The sequence below is a fragment of the Mya arenaria genome, chromosome 5 (assembly GCF_026914265.1).
Source record: "Mya arenaria isolate MELC-2E11 chromosome 5, ASM2691426v1".
Taxonomy (NCBI): Eukaryota; Metazoa; Mollusca; class Bivalvia; order Myida; family Myidae; genus Mya; species Mya arenaria.
In genome coordinates this window covers 39186293-39202962 of record NC_069126.1, presented here as the reverse complement: position 1 = coordinate 39202962, position 16670 = coordinate 39186293, and the positions used below count along the sequence as shown (strand labels likewise).

The 16670-nt window shown below is 33.7% G+C and overlaps 1 long non-coding RNA gene across 2 annotated transcripts; it reads right to left on the bottom strand.

Annotated features, from left to right (window-relative positions):
* Positions 1-2910: 2910 nt before the first annotated feature.
* Positions 2911-13036, bottom strand: LOC128234334 (uncharacterized). Of its 2 annotated transcripts, none has more exons than XR_008260930.1 (5): positions 12966-13036; positions 6082-6239; positions 5229-5354; positions 4810-4924; positions 2911-3582 (listed from the first exon to the last, which is right to left on the bottom strand). It is a non-coding gene; the product is annotated as an uncharacterized LOC128234334 (long non-coding RNA). The 2 variants fall into 2 exon arrangements; XR_008260929.1 differs by lacking the exon at positions 12966-13036 and adding an exon at positions 6820-6888.
* Between the last annotated feature and the right edge of the window lie 3634 nt (positions 13037-16670).

Sequence of the window (16670 nt, the reverse complement as noted above, 5' to 3'; positions counted from 1 at the left end):
ATGATCATAGCATTTCAGATGAAATTTGGTCTCGTATTTATTCGACTAGAAATAGAAGAATAGCCGTCAGGACTTTAGAGGGGCATAATTCCGGAGAGACTGGCGCAATTCAAAACGTAATCAAACTCGGTCGAAACGTTTCAACCAGATATGATGAAGACTGGAGAATTATTTATTTATTTAGAGCGCAGATACTGAAACTGTGATCGATTTTGGACCATACTTCCGGGAAAAAAGGCATTTTTGGACTAGGGCACTTGTGGCCTAGTTCATAGACATGACCGCGATGTCTGCATTTTCAAGCCGCATCTGAGGGTTCACTGACGTACTGTATTCATACGCTGTATTTTGATTGGATTGCCGTTAGCGAATTTGAATAATCAAAGTAGTACCAGAACTGATTACAATCACAACATCCAATAAAAATAGTTCTCTTAACAATTCAAGCTAACTGTATGTTCTTTTAATGAAGCACAATAAATGCATACGTAGCGAGTGAGTTAATCGGGTTTACCACATGAATGTTCTTGCATACGGTCAGATTACATGCAATAAGAATATGAACATATTGGAAAAGTACGCATCGAAGTTTTTCCGTTCAATGCTCTGTAGTGATATACTGGTACCCTCTTTCTCTTTTATCCGAAAAGAAATTAGTATCAGCTAACCGTGGTGCCCGTCGCGCATTCGAAATGTCTTGTGAATTCATACGTATTAAAAGCGAATAAAGCGTGCGGTCTAAGTAGAAAACAAACAGGAAAGTTGGTTTAAAAAAGTAGTGTTATCCTTTGTATACAATGTTGGTATTCCGAAGTCGGTCCCTGATCTTTTTTTCGACATAATTTGCATGTTTCCGTGATATTTTCTTTTCGATACAAAGTTTTTTTAACTAATCATCGCATGGCACTTAGCAATTGTTTTAAATACAACATGATTTTTGGTATTTATTGTTCAAATACTATTAATGTTAACTAAAAACCATATGCCGCGAACCTGTATAACTTTATATTTTTGAGGAAAAGTAAATCAGGGTACCGGTCTACTTATTGACCTCAAAATTTACTCTGATCAGAGCGGCCGAATGATTCAGACATGTATGTTATCACTACTTCCGGATGGTGATGATGTGAATTTCATAGTGTTTTATTGAGGAAATTTATCAATAAAGCCGCCATTGAATGATTACCACCATCAAACGGATTTATTTTCATCTTACCGTGGGTAGCATTTTTAATTTGACACGTTAATTTTCAAGCAATACAAGTTCGTTTGAAATCAAAGCGCTGAAAGCGCTGAGGAACGGTGGCCCCGAGAGAGTAAGCATTTTTTTTCAAATGATGACAGGAATTTCAGAAACGAATTGATAGGAACACACAAGGAAGTTGAGAGGTGGGGTTCATATGTTTACAACAACGTACGAGTTGTCATGCTTCAATTTTATTAGGCGTGATATATACATATAGAACATATATGTATAGTGTAAGATAAAAATAATGTATGCAGAATATGTTTGAACATTTTAGGGTTGGGACGTTTGTTATTTCGAAGTAGTTGAAAGGGAAATACAGATACATAAGTTGATATGAAATGTATGTCATTGTATATTTTTATGCAGTAAGTATGCATAATATGGTCATTTTTTAAAACTCATCCAGGCATGTATGCTAAATGATGTTGATATTGATCCCAAGGGATAAGTTTCACAATGGAAATGAACATCACGTTAATTTTGAACAAGAGCTGTCACAGAGACAGTGGGCTCGACTATTCCGCCGCTGTTCAGTGTAAGGATTGAAAAGTTTTGGCGAAACATGCATGGATCGCTGTTAGATAAGATTTCAATGCAATTCATGTGGTGAGATAATAACATAAATGTGGTTACATGAACATTTTCAACCAGAATGTTTAAGTCTAATAATAAAGGGCAATTATTCGCAAAATACAGTTATATATCTTGGTTATTCAATGGCATTGAGTGGTTGAATACCATTCTATAAAGTCTCAATGCAATACATCGAGTAGTTGCTGAGAAATTTACCTATGTGTGCTTACACGCAAAACCTTAACTAGAATTTCTATGTCGAATAATAAAGGGCAACTATTTGCATTAAATGAAACTAGAGCTATCTTACATGGGGAAGTTTGATGGTTGAGTACAATTGTATGAGTATCAATGCAATACATCAAGTAGTTGCTTTGATATTTATATAATGTGTGCTTGCACACAAAACCTTAATCATAATATCTAAATCTAATAATAAAGGCCTATCATTTGCATTAAATGCAAAGTCAAGTTATCTTACTTGGTTAATTAATAAGGTTGGATGGTTGAGTACCTTGTAACATGTCTCAATGCAATACCTCAAGTAGCTGCTGAGATATTAACCTATGTGTGCTTGCACGCAAAACCTTAACCAGAATCTCTAAGTCGAATAATAAAGTGCTATTATTTGGATTAAATGCAAACTACAGTTATCTAACTTTGTTAATTAAGTAGGTTGGATGGTTGAATACCATTGTATCAAGTCTCAATGCAATACCTCAATTACTTAATGAGATATTTACCTATGTCTGCTTGCCTGCAAAACCTTAACCAGAATTTCTTAGTCAAATAATAAAAGCCTATAATTTGCATTAAATGCAAAGTAGAGTTATCTAACTTGGTTAATTAAGTAGGTTGGATGGTTGAGTACCATTGTATCAAGTCTCAATGCGATACCTCAAGGAGTAACTGAGATATCAACCTATGTGTGCTTGCACACAAAACCTTAACCAAGGTGTGACGCCAACGCCGACACTTGGGTGTGTAGTATAGCTCTCCATATTCTACGAATAGTCGAGCTAAAAATTGATATGAAAATATCATATGTATGCAGTTAGAACATGGAAACAAACAACATAGCAAATGAAAAGTGTTTTGTACAAACGAGAAGTACAATGTTTTATTTACATATCAAAATTAACGTAAAGTAGTAATACATTCAGTAAATGTCTGTGTTGGAAATATGTATGTGAGCAAACTATGCATGTTTTGAAGAGGTTGGCAATAAACACATGTGAAAATGCACATGAAATATGTCTTAACATTATCACCATATACACTGAAAGAACATGTACAAATGTATGAATGAAACATTTATGTGTTGTCAGTGTTTATGTTTATTTTCAATAAAAGTTTCAGTATAAGGCAACAACTGGTACATAAAAATGTGGTCATTGCAGCATTGCTATATTATGATAGATGGCACAGTGTAATTGCAAGCATGTTTAGTTGTGGAATACGAATGAGTAAGAGATGCTTATGAGTAAGACTGTTTGTCATTATTCAGTAAAATTTACATCGAAATTGGCTGATGAAATAAACAGAGCATCCCAAAAGTTTATGGTCAGTTCGTGGTACATCTCATATTCAAAACAAGTGACAGTTTGTGTGCTCCTCCTCATAATGATTTCCATGGCAACAGGGCAATGGTCCATTTAGAACGTCTGAATGTTGTTCGGATAGTGGCTTGAAGGCATGTTACATCACAGCTGAGTACATCAATACCATGGTGGCATTGACTCCCTGAAGGCTTCAGTTTTCTGAAAGTACATGTACCACATACATAGTCATTGATATCCATTGCATGATAGAGGGGGGAACAGGCTTCAAAACTCATATAGTTCATCTGCAGGCTATATGCAACACATACTGAAAGTTTAGAAATGATATATTAAACAATAAATGATTGAGACAAATATTAGCACCTGTGGTATTTTCATAAAAAGCAGAAACAGCCATTTCCCTCAAATGGTAAGCTGCAAACCTTTGAAGAGCCATTATTTCCTTATACATTGGAATAATTTGACCAAATAAAGTTTTCCTTGTAGCTTTCAATGGTGTCTACAGAACAGCACCACAAAAATGACCTGCCTACTCTTATAAGTTTTTTTTCTAAGCAAAATAAGGTTTTTGCACATCTTTTGCGCTTAGAGTTTTATATAAACAAGAGGCCCAAAAGGGCGTATGCTCTACTGGCTGAGTGGATCTGGCTGGTTTTCAAAAGGAACCGAGCTCTTATGGATATGTAGATACTGTACAAGTTTCATCGAGATACAATCAAAACTGAAGGCTGTATCGTGTTAATGAGCAATTGTTTACAGGATTTTTATACTATCAAGGCCCATAATCTAGGCAAGCATGGTCGTCTCTGGTTGGTTTTCAACAGAAACCGAGCTCTAATGGATATGTAAATACTGTACAGGTTTCATCAAGATACAATCATAACTGAAGGCTGTATCGTGTAAACATGAATTGTTTACAGACGCACGGACGCACATACTACGTACAAATTACCATCTCATAACAAAAATGACATAGAGCCAAACTGAAATGCTTCAACTTGTCAAAATTTTGCTTTTCTTATCCACTTATATACAAAGGTAACAGAACTGTTCAGTTTAACAAAAGAAATTTAGTGATAATGTGTTTATAGACAGTCTAAACACCACTATATGCCTAACTGTTTGCTTCAGGGACAAATGGTGCAACAAAAGAAATGGTAAAAAACCCCACCAAAACTGACAGATTCATGACAACTGCTAGTGTTTTCATGTATGAGGTGGCTACATGATGTAGAGATAGCATTAATATGCCCGTTTTTAATATTGTTTTTACATTAAGTATCTGTTTTGAAGGCTAGATTTGGCATTAAAATCAGAGTACAGCACTTCACCAATGTCTATAAGTTGCTTATTTACACCTGATTTGCTATAAATCTCACTCTTTTGATCATTTACACACAAACAAGTACCACAGAGTTGACTTACATATTCATTCTCCTGAAATATTGGATTCAGAGCTGCATCTCCTGGATTCAGATTGCAGGATTACCGGTGGGAGGAAAAAGGCGCAGCTAACTGAAGCTTATTGGCACATCATGATCTGCAAGCAAGACACAAAAGCAATGTTTTACACTTATAAAACTATCTGCCAATACTGTTAAAGTTTGAAAAAAGCATGTTAACACTCATTTGAGGCATACACAACCTTTTGTGGTCATAAATGTGATAAATATGCAGAAAAGCTCATGAATTGAAAGATTTTCAGGACAAATTTTATGAAATATATAGTCTTTTGGACATTTTGCTATCAGTTTTTAACAATTCAAAGGTTAATCTCATCTTATTGAGTACCCAGATGCATTTTGAAAGCATTAAAACCAGACATGCTTAGAATTTCTTCTTACTTGGAGACAGTATTCCTTTCTCTGAAATCCTTGCTGAATGCCGGTATGGAAAACCACATGAGACCACATTTTTACCAGCACTGGTTCTTGTCCTTGAATTCCCCTGTGGTACAGCAACCAGGCTGGCTATTGAAATAATTAATACATTAGGGTTTAAAGACATGTATAATGAATTAAGGTTATTTTTAATGTATGAAGGGAAAAGGCTCTAATCTTTATGAAAGTGGCTCAGTTTTTATTTATTTTGCCTTGAGAAATGTAAATTCCCCTGTGGCTACAGCAACCAGGCTGGCTATTGAAGTAAACAATACGTTAGGGTTTTAAGACATTTATAATGTATTAAGGTTGTTTTTTTAATGCATGAAGGGAAAAGGCTCTAATCTTTATGAAAGTGTTTCACTTTTTATTTCTTTAGCCTTAAGAAATGTCAAGTTTTTCAATGTATAAACTGCATAAATATATATGAATGATTGATGGAATGAATTAATGAATTATTTAAAAAATGGCATTATTTCTTTAAAATAGGGATCTCGTTGTGTTGCTGTGATTGTTGAAGTAGATGTTTTCTTGTCCATAAGCTGAAAACATCATTCTGCATCAAATGTGCAGTAAGTTTTGTTTAATTGCTTATAGAATTTTAAATTAATGTAATGTTTGCTTAAAAGAGCAAACAAAACGTGCGAATAGATGCACAATACAGACCAAAGACTAATAATACGAGTCAGCAGTTTCATTAGAAAATAATATTATTATCAAAGCCGCACCAGAAATGATCGACAAACAACATGAAAGGAATTCATTTAGGAATGGAACAAACAGTATCAATGGGCTTATATGACCAAAACTTACTCACTTTATACTTCAGTTTGGATAAAAATTTCCATTATATGATCTTGAAGTACTAACAAATTACAGCATGGCGGCATGTTGGCATACACAAAGTACAGCTCGGCCGGGTGGGCAGCTCGGCGGGCGGGCTGTCTGGCTGGCTCTTTACAGTTCCTCCCGGGTCTGTTTAAAATAATAAGAAAGGAAAATAAATCAACAACACCCAAACATACAATCATTGACGCCCTTATAGCCTACACAAGATACTCAATTAACACATCTCTGGCATACCAGTTTAAATTGATGGGTTCAACTTTTAAGTGTTCCACCACGACCAAAAGCTGCTCATGACAGGTGCGATGAAGCCAACACTTGAAGATGAACCCAATATCACATTTCAGTTAGAAAACTACTGATGTAACCTAAAACTGGCATTTTTCTCGGGCTTTATTTTATATAAACACGTCTTTATTACATACTGTAAACATATTTGAAAACGAAACCGTGCGAAACTTGGGACGAACACAAACTTTGTGAAAAAACATGGGTTTTTTTAACAAATATTTAAAGAACATACATAAAATGTACTTATTCTTAATGTTTACACCTATTTACACAAGGTGTACTTGCATTTTGAAGCTGTAAGCAACTGCTTCATGCATTAATCATCAAACATCTGACTAAGTGAAAACTGTAGTCCAGTTGTTTTCGTATCAAAAGTGATAAAAACTATGAGAGACCCCTCCCATACTTAAATACAAACCAAATAATCCTTTGTACTTGCCTAAAAACATGAAAAATACGTTTAATCAATTTTTCACTTTCGTTTTTCACGTTTTCAGTGAACTCTGGGATCCCAGAATATTTCATCATCTAGTTAACTATAAATAGCCCCATGATTATTCGCAAATGTTGATACATGCGTTTTAAAGGGTGTACAAGAAAGACCATTGATGCAAAGCATCAAAGGGCGCCGTTTAATAGTTTATGCATTTGTTATATGTTGAAAAACAAGAAATGTCAAGGCCAACAAGCATATTACAATTCATCGAACCGCATCCATGAAATTCTCAAAATATTTGTAGTATTCTGCTTAGCAACATAGGCTAAAGCATTGAAATTAAAGAGTTTCAAGTTGAACATTTCATTAGGGGTGTGGTACATTAATGAACACGACAGAATTAGGGTGCACTATACTATTTGTCATTGCCACCTATCCATATACCAAGTTTTATTTCAATACCATGAGTATTTTGAAAGTAATGCTCTGGTCAAGAAAAAGAGGCAAAGGGCAATAATTCTGTAATTAGCTGAAATACAGCTATAGTCATTGTGCACTGCACTTCCTCTTGTTGTGCTTTACCATTGAATGATGTTTAATGAAATTCCAAAAAGTAGTTTTCTTGTTATGCTACGGACAGGAAAAGGAACAAAGGGAATAACTCTTGCAATTCGCTGAAATAGAGTTATTGTTCTTGTACACTGCAGTTCTAATCATTTAGGGGGAGGGGGCAAAGTCACCATGCTGGAATGATAACTTGAAGGGAAGAATAAGTTTTCTGATTATATGGGGAATTCATCATGAAGAAGTGACATGAAATAACATTTTTTGTAGTACTTTAATAAACATTATCATTTCGTCTGAAAGTTACATAAATAAATAGAACATAATTATTGAACTGTTATATAAAAAGAGAACATTGTTTACTAGATGAAATGCATTTATAACATAACATGCCTTGTTTTTAGCTGTTAAATAATACTAAAATGTATGAAATTGGACAAATTGCATAAAAAAACTGGTCAATGGAGTTATAATGTTAACTTCCCCATTTACATGGTAAAGAAGAGTTAAAAATGGATGTTTTTAGTTGATAGTGATATTAACACAAAAAAAGCATGTGTCTTATAGGACAATGGCAAATTTTTCAAATATGATATAAATAATGCATACAAACTGAATATCAGACTATGTATGAAAGAAATAATACTGTTTCTATTTTTCACAAAGGTTTTGAAATACAACAATGCACAAAGCATAAATAGGCCAAATATGCACAAAATAATAGTAAACAATGTGTGAAAGTGATACTGAACACTTATAATAATTTCTTTGTGCATTAAATGAATATATACCAGAAAAGCAATACGGAATCAAGTCCAAAATGTATAATAACATGAATAACACCCCTTTATGAATATCTTCATAACAAATTAGAGTACATGTAAACAATAATCATTTATATAATTAGTATCAAATGTGTCTACTTTAAAGTGTGTTTTCATTTGCATTAAATTAATATATACCAGAAAAGCAATTATAAAAATTCTTAAATGTATAAGAAACTGAAGACAACAAAGAATAACACTCATTTATGAATATCTCCAAAACAAATCAGAGGTCACCTAAACAATAATCATTCATACAATTAGTATCAAATGTGTCTAGTTTTTGTGTGTCTGTTCATTATCTTTAAATGAGCATCTTTAAAGTGAAACTCTTATTTGAAATCAATACATATATGATATAATTGTATTTATAACACACATCAAATTGACTGATAGAACAATAACTACTTACTAAATAATGCATTTACTGAATTATTGTTTACTGATTTATAACAAGCTTGTGACAAGCAAGCTTTATTTATAATAGCAGAAAGCATGACAAATATTAAATGATTGGTGATTGCTAAAAGATTTACTGTGGTCTACTATAGTATCACAAGGCAAAAATACCATGTTTTATGTTTATTCTTATTAGCAAATTGAACTCAAAATCCTTCATTAGAAACATTGTTGTTGACATCTACCAACCCATTTTGAAAAATCAAAACAATAATATTAATTGTGATAAGTCTTGTTTGGGAGTAAGAGTGCATCTTTAAAAATAGTGTGTGTTTTTTTCACTTTATATGAAATATGTACCAATTCAATTTGACAAATGAGACCATTTTTTTAAGTTAGGAAATAGAAGTAGTAATTGTACATAATAAAAACAACAACAAAATTGACAAAGCTCAATATAACAGGAAATCTATATGAAAACAAAAATCATTAAAGGCCATAATTATTTAAACTGAATTAAGGTATTAGTAATACACACTTTAATAAAAGCTTTCACCGACAACAAAGTTATTATCATGGTACACAATGGGACTTTTTTCCAAATTTTGAAGATATTTTACCGTGAATTAAAAAAGTTATTTATGTTTCATTACACCCACCACCAAACTCCAAGGGCTACAAAGAGCAACAAGTAAATATTTTGTCTATATTTGATTTTTTTTCACATTATCAGAGCTTATGAAATAAACACAACAGTTTCTGGTGAAATAAACTTCAGTTAACAGAAAACTTAAGTTCAACCGAACAGCATTATTGATACACATGGAAAAAAATCATTTTGATTGATTTTGTGAGTCTTCTGAACAGAGCAGTATTTCGATGTTCGAAAATATAAAGCAGTTTTATGAATTCATAAAAAATAATTAATAATAAGACAACCTGCTGAAATCATTTTAAATATTTTCTATGATGTCTAATGAACAATTTAAAAGACAATTCATGATAGTTTACCGTTCAATTTTGAAGAAAATATACATAATGTCATGTAACCATACAATTTTATAGCTAATAAAATGCTTAATCATTCAAATAAAGGAATTTTACGTAAGATACTTACTCAGAATTCAGATTTAAAAACAACGAATGTACTTTCAAATTAAAATATGTAACGAAACAAGAACACTATGTACATGTAGGCGGTAATGCCCCTCCAAAAATGTTAGAGTGAAAGTTCTCAACTAATTTGTCTTTTTAATATTATAACATGTAAACAGTCTCTGTAGGTAATCGATGTCTATTTGTTTTATTTTGTCAATGGTTTTCTTACATTTAGAATTTTTCACAATAATTCTTCACTCTTCAACATTTGAAGCTTGGTCTGTTCCCATGCGTTTGTACTTGTAGTGTGTGCACAGATGATAATTACTCAATGCTGAGTCAATGCTGATTTGGTTTTCATGCCCCTTCAGGTTCTTTACCCATCTAGAATGTTTAGTGCTGTAAAGGAAAAAAATGTACTTTAAAGCCTTTCTAACTTATTAGTATAGATAATAATACTGCCATACATATACAAAATAAAATATAAACAGTTTAATATTTCTCGACATTATTTAAAAAAACAAAAACAAGCTGATACATACATGTAGATAATATATAAAGAAAATTACTAAATTTATCAATAAAAATCATCATCATCATCATCATCATCATCATCATCATCACCACCACCACTTGATTATTGAATACAGTGAGTTTATAAAACAACAAACACCAACTCAAATATGTTTTATATGAAATACTCAAATCATCTCTATCAGATGTGACTGCCTTGTGGATGACATGGATGTCAAATCTGTCTCAATGATCCAACGTAGTATTTAATGCAGGCTGGAATTCTTCATAACCCCAATTTGTTGACTTAGTAAAATTCAGTCATTTTCCTACCTGAAATAAATTAGACTTCTGATTACCAACCGGCAGAAACTACAACTGTGAAAGACAAATGCACATGTATCAATTATACATTCTGCACTAATATCCGTGTTAGCCAAGAGTAAGTTGGTAGGCACAAATGTGTAGTTGTTGTGCATATGGTTGATAATGATTCACAACAGTACGGGGTTTTAACGAGACCTACACCAAGCAAATGAATGTCGCTAGTGTCAAAGCTGTCGTGGCTTCCAGCCCGAAACCATGTACGTCTTTTCTTACAAGTTTATTTTGAAAATATGCAGTTTGTAAACAAATAATGGGTATGTTCATGTATTATGGTATGTTAAAAATTGGTCACATACCAAAACACATCATTTTTAAACCAAATTTTAAGTCTAATATTTTTCTAAGATAAAACAATCAAATAAAAGATTACATACTCATATCATATACATAAATAATGTGCATAAGTACATTTAAAATATGAAACATGTACATAATTCACCAGTCAATTTTAACCATGGCCCCTCAGGTCCGAGGTTATGCCGGGGAAACGGGCCGTGTTTTTACCTTTCAGGTTGCCCTGCAGTGCCGGGTGAATGCGGTGGTTTTGTCTTCGAGCAAAATATAGCGGGGAATATGCCTCACCTAGGCACCTAGGCTCCCTGGGGTGCGGGGGCATATGGCAGGGATTTGACCATCAGTTCGTCCTCGCAGGACGAGGATTTTACCTGGGGTTGGCTGGACCGAAAGTCAAAGTACCAGCTATTCTCCTTACCTGGGGGGGCGTGGTTACAATTGACTGGTGCATAATGCACCAGTCAATAGTAACCACGCCCCACCATCGCATTCACCCGGCACTGCAGGGACACCCCGAAGGTAAAAACACGGTCCTTTTCCCCCGCTATCCCCGGTATACCCCCGACCTGGGGGGGCGTGGTTACAATTGACTGGTGCATAAGTAGATGTAACAGGTATATTTATAATAATATATAATTATAGTACACATGTATGTAAAAATATACACACGCTGTCTTAGCATTTAGCAAATAAAAATGATTTAAGAATTCCAAAGATAAATTAAAAACAAACATTTTTGAAAACATCAACGTACAAAACTACTCAAAGATACTTAAATGCATAGCCCTTTGATACGAATATCCCAGTTCCATGCCGATTGTTGACATTCGTTTTTTCGACAGAAAATCTTCTCCTACGCGTATAATTCACTTATAATCCATATTTTACTGTAATGACTCAAATTGTTAGGTGTATCGTAATCAACTGTCAGTGTGCACTTTTAGAGTTTACTTATTTTAAACGTATGTTCATGATAAAAACATCACACGAGTTTCCAACTACTACGACGTAGAAATTGACCTATGAATAGCGGGGAAATACCTTCTGGTTCTAAAAATAGCAACATCCGGTATGTGTTACAACTCGGGGACAATCGTAATAAAAATTTACTAATGTCACCTTCAACACATTAACAAATAAAGTTAGGTGAACATTTAATTCCAATATCGATTAGATTTAAGAAAAAAGATTACCCCATGGTTTATCAATGCAGTAAACATAACAAAACAACATAAAACATAATTATTCCCATTCACATAATTACCGGTCCACACATTTTACATTTCCGGCACATGATATTTCAGATATTTCAGGTTACCAATCGGAAAACGTAAACGAATCGGGAATAGTTATTAAACTTATTTGTCGTTCTTCCTAAATAATGTTTTAAAGATAAATTGAAGACTATCTATTCAACCATAAATAGCATTTTTAACACCAATGCAATCGCCACCCATTTGCATTTTTTAATCATTATAAAATAACAGTAAACCCCAACTGTCAACCAACTTAAAAACCGGTCCTACCACTAACTAAAATAAATTCCCATTCCATAATAGGCGCGCACTTCAGTGCGGCGCCAATAAAACCGGTACCAGCATTGAGTCGCCTTCCGTGTAAAATTAATATTCATGAGATTCATAAGGGGAGATTACTACAATCGATTTGGCTTCGTTACTGAGTACATTCATGATACATGTATGTAACTACGTAGTAGGTCACCTAAGGTCACGAAGCTGTGTGAGCCACGAACGGCACGAATGCATAAATTAACGAAAAGCATAATATACGTCATTAAAATTAGCTAGTTGAACTACACAAATTCACATCGTAAGCTAAACAAATTAAATAATAGAAAAAACACGCAGGTTCATGATTTAGGCATCTCAATTAATGTAGGTCACGCACATAAACAACGCAGGTAAAACACAGATATTTGCACAAAGAACAATATGTATACAGTGCAAATAATGAAGCAATTTCAATAACTGTCATGTCACGCACACGTAGAGCCGTTCATGTGTAACAATCTGATTATAAAATACTTACAATACACATTTAATCCAGCTGAAGTCCATGAGACACTTTTAGGCAGGGCGCTTACAAAATGGCGACGATCGAAAAGTGAAATGGTCATGCTAAATATAGGCGGAGTAATCTGTATAATATACTTTATCGATATACGGTTTCCAAAAAGCATTCACTTCGTTTGTTTGTTTATTGATCAGTGAAATAATGTTCACATATCATTTCATTTTTAAGGAAATTTTAGAATTGTTTGGAATCGATTAATCAATTATGGTAACTACTTCTTATACCTACTCACACCTGTAACAATACATTAAGTTTTTCGCCGTTTTTGAGCGGTTGCGTATAAATAAGTTGTCTTCATTTTGTGATTTTTTTTCAGCTGCATTTTCAGGGATATGAAAAATGTACGAGTTCAAGTGTACATTACTATACATCAATTCAGATTTGTTGAAGTTTAAAGATGTCATGTGTATTCAAGCATTCAATGAGCGCATTATTTCGACCGAATCACCGTGTAATCATTTGTAGTAACGATCTGATGTGCCTACTATGAACGAGGCCCTGAAGGGCCCCCGTTCAAAAATCATGTGATTTCAATTTTGCAAAATGGAGATAAAAAATATCAAATATGCGCATACTTATTTATGAAGTTTCATTCTAAATGAAGCCAAATGTATGGATATGTGCACAGCATCTGTGAATAAGATGATTGTTTACCTATGTGCATAGAAAAATCTTGGAGCCACTCTCAGTGTAAGTACATGACATTGTGATAAACCATCGCCATTGATAAAACAATCTTGCAAGCTCAATTTTGATTTCCTCTCTTATATAATGCACCAGTCAATTGTTACCACGGCCCCCTCGGGGATATACCAGGGAAAAGGGCTGTGTTTTTACCTTTCAGGTGCCCTCGTAGCTAAAGAACTTCAGCGAATACATTATATATTACCTTTTTGGACGTGTTGTAAACATAAAAAAAAAGAAATCAACATTACAGTTATGGAAGCCAGAACTAGTGTCCTCGCAATGCTGGGTGATTGCGGTGGTTTTGTCTTCCCTCAAAATATATCAGGAAATTGCTCTTACCTTAGATCCCCGGGGTGTGGGGTTATTCACGGGATTTTACCACCACTTCGTTCTCGCAGGGCAGGGATTTTACCGGGGATTGGCTGGATGGAAATCCGGGGGGGGGGGGGGGGTCGTGGTTACAATTGTCTGGTGCATACTTTACAAGTTCTTTTTCTGAAGACGCTTTGTGCTCACTTTTTGTTTTCTAGCCAAGAATGAAAATCAAAAATTCAAAAATCAGTCAGAGATACAGTATGGTGATGCATTGTTGTTGATAGATCATTATAAATTTGTGAAATATTTGAGGGAAAGGTATTTGGTTAAATAATTTACAAGTGTAACTTTTGAGTTTTATTTAACAATGCAGTGCCGAAAATTGTGGATATATAATTGAATTTGTGTTACGGAAATTAATCAGTTGACTTGTGGCGTTTAGGGAACAAAATCAAAATATTCAATAAAGATCCCTTATGTTGTGGAATAGTAAAGTAATGAAGATTTAATCTCACAACAGTCTTTCTCAAATGCTGTCAAGGCTTTTTTATGCTTAGGAATATCTAACCTCGCGATGTCAGACCAGAAATCATCTAGGCATGAGCTTGGATCACTATGTACCATTATCCACCAGTCAATTGTAACCACGGCTCTCACATCCGGGTGTATACCGGGGATAGCCGGCGAAATGGGCCATGTTTTTACCTTTCAGGTGGCCCCGCAATGGCAGGTCTTCCCAGAAAATACAATGACCAGTGTGGATGGGGCTTAACCTAATGTCCCTTGGGTGCGGGGCATTTGGTGGGGACTTTACCATCAGATTATCTCCGTAGGTCGGGGATTTTAGCTAGGGTTGGCTGGACCGAAAGTAAAAGTCCCCGCTATTCCGGGACTGGGGGGCGGGGCCATGGTGACAATTGACTGATGCATTAGCTTGTGTATTCAGATAAAGTTAAGAATAACTATTTATTTATATAACTTATACTTTGTAATCTAATTCAAAGATTTGAAAAAGGTATCCTTTATCAATAAATGCAAATATACATAAATGGCTGTGCAAATCTTTTTGTATCATCCAAATATGAGTACCTTGCAGGGTGAATGTTATTTGTAAAAATTATACTAAGTGAGCTTTCAAGATTTCTTTTCCAATCGCATACACAATGCAGTTGAAACCTGAATAATTAAAACAAATCTTGGTTGTAGACCATTACTATTAAATATTTGATAAGTCACAGACATTATAAGGTACAGTTTAAAGGGGCTGTACTAAGTTAATGATGAAAAAGCAAAAATTTAAAGAAAATTGTAGAAAATTGACATAAACTTGGTATCGATGTGTACAATTAATGCATTGAAACTTACTACTGATGATCCCCATAGTTTACAAATGATTTATTTATAGCAGTTATTTCGTGTTTTTCCATTAAAAATGATTACTAGGTATTGTCGTTCCAAGACAAAAATTAAAAAAGTTGTCAAAATGAGAGTGCAGCTTTAAACTCATAATAAAATGTCAATGCTCTTCATTTGACATAATTTTAAACAGATGAAAAAATGTTATTTTTAAAAAGCACAATATATCTTTTATGTGACCTTACATTCTAATAAATTTATTCAGATCAGTGACTTTTCTTCATTTAAATGAGAACAAGAAAGCTTGGGATTGAACACTAAATGAAACAGGAATGAAATTACATGTAAATGAATCACAAAATATCATCAAATTTATACACACAAATGTTCTTTGATATACCAAAAAATAAACTTTTTAGACATACAAAAATTTAACATTTACTAAATACGGTTATAAAAAATGATGAATACATGTGTAGGATTTGATATCCTACTAGATGTAACTCGGCTTCGTTCATTCTTCTAAACTTTCTCTCAGTGATGAGGAATAAATTTTATTCACTGCAGTTGTGTTTTCTAAGTTTATGAAAATAAGAACAATTGAAACAATTCATTAACTTCTGTTGATCAGTGCTGATTGTGGAAGGTCATGGTTGATTCAATGAACCACCAATAAGTCCTGCCAAAATTGGATACTGATTGGTCAGTCAGGTGCTTTTGGTAGGCATGATTAGCATGAATGTTAATTTTATCCATCATTTATGAATGTTTACACAATCATTGAATATTGAAATAACAAGCGAAATGTTAGTTTGAATGATGAAAGCCATGAAATATGTGAAGTATTCAAAAAGAGACCATTTTTTCAGCTTGAATGTGTAAAAAATGAGAAAATTGTTAAGTAAAATTATTTATTGTTTATCAGGAAAATGTTGAAATCTCATGTTTAGACCTATAGTGATCATACTTGATTGCTATGTTATTGGCACTTATTGCAATATGTTTTATTCATTGCAATATTTATGTAAAACATCAATTATTATGTTGACTTAAGTTTGTAGATAAGAACTAATGGTATAGGTGATGTGAGAATGATCTCATAAGTCTTTAAAACCCCTTTTGGTATTGTGAGTTTTTTGCTCAAGTCTTGTTCAGTTTAGCTTTTGAAGATTTTCAAAGTAACTGCAAAACAAGTCCAGCTGTCTAGAAAGACTATGTCAAACCCTGAAATTTCTTGTCTTTTCAAATAACCAACTTGGCAATGGTTTTATCATAACATAGGATATTGGTTTTAAAGAACAT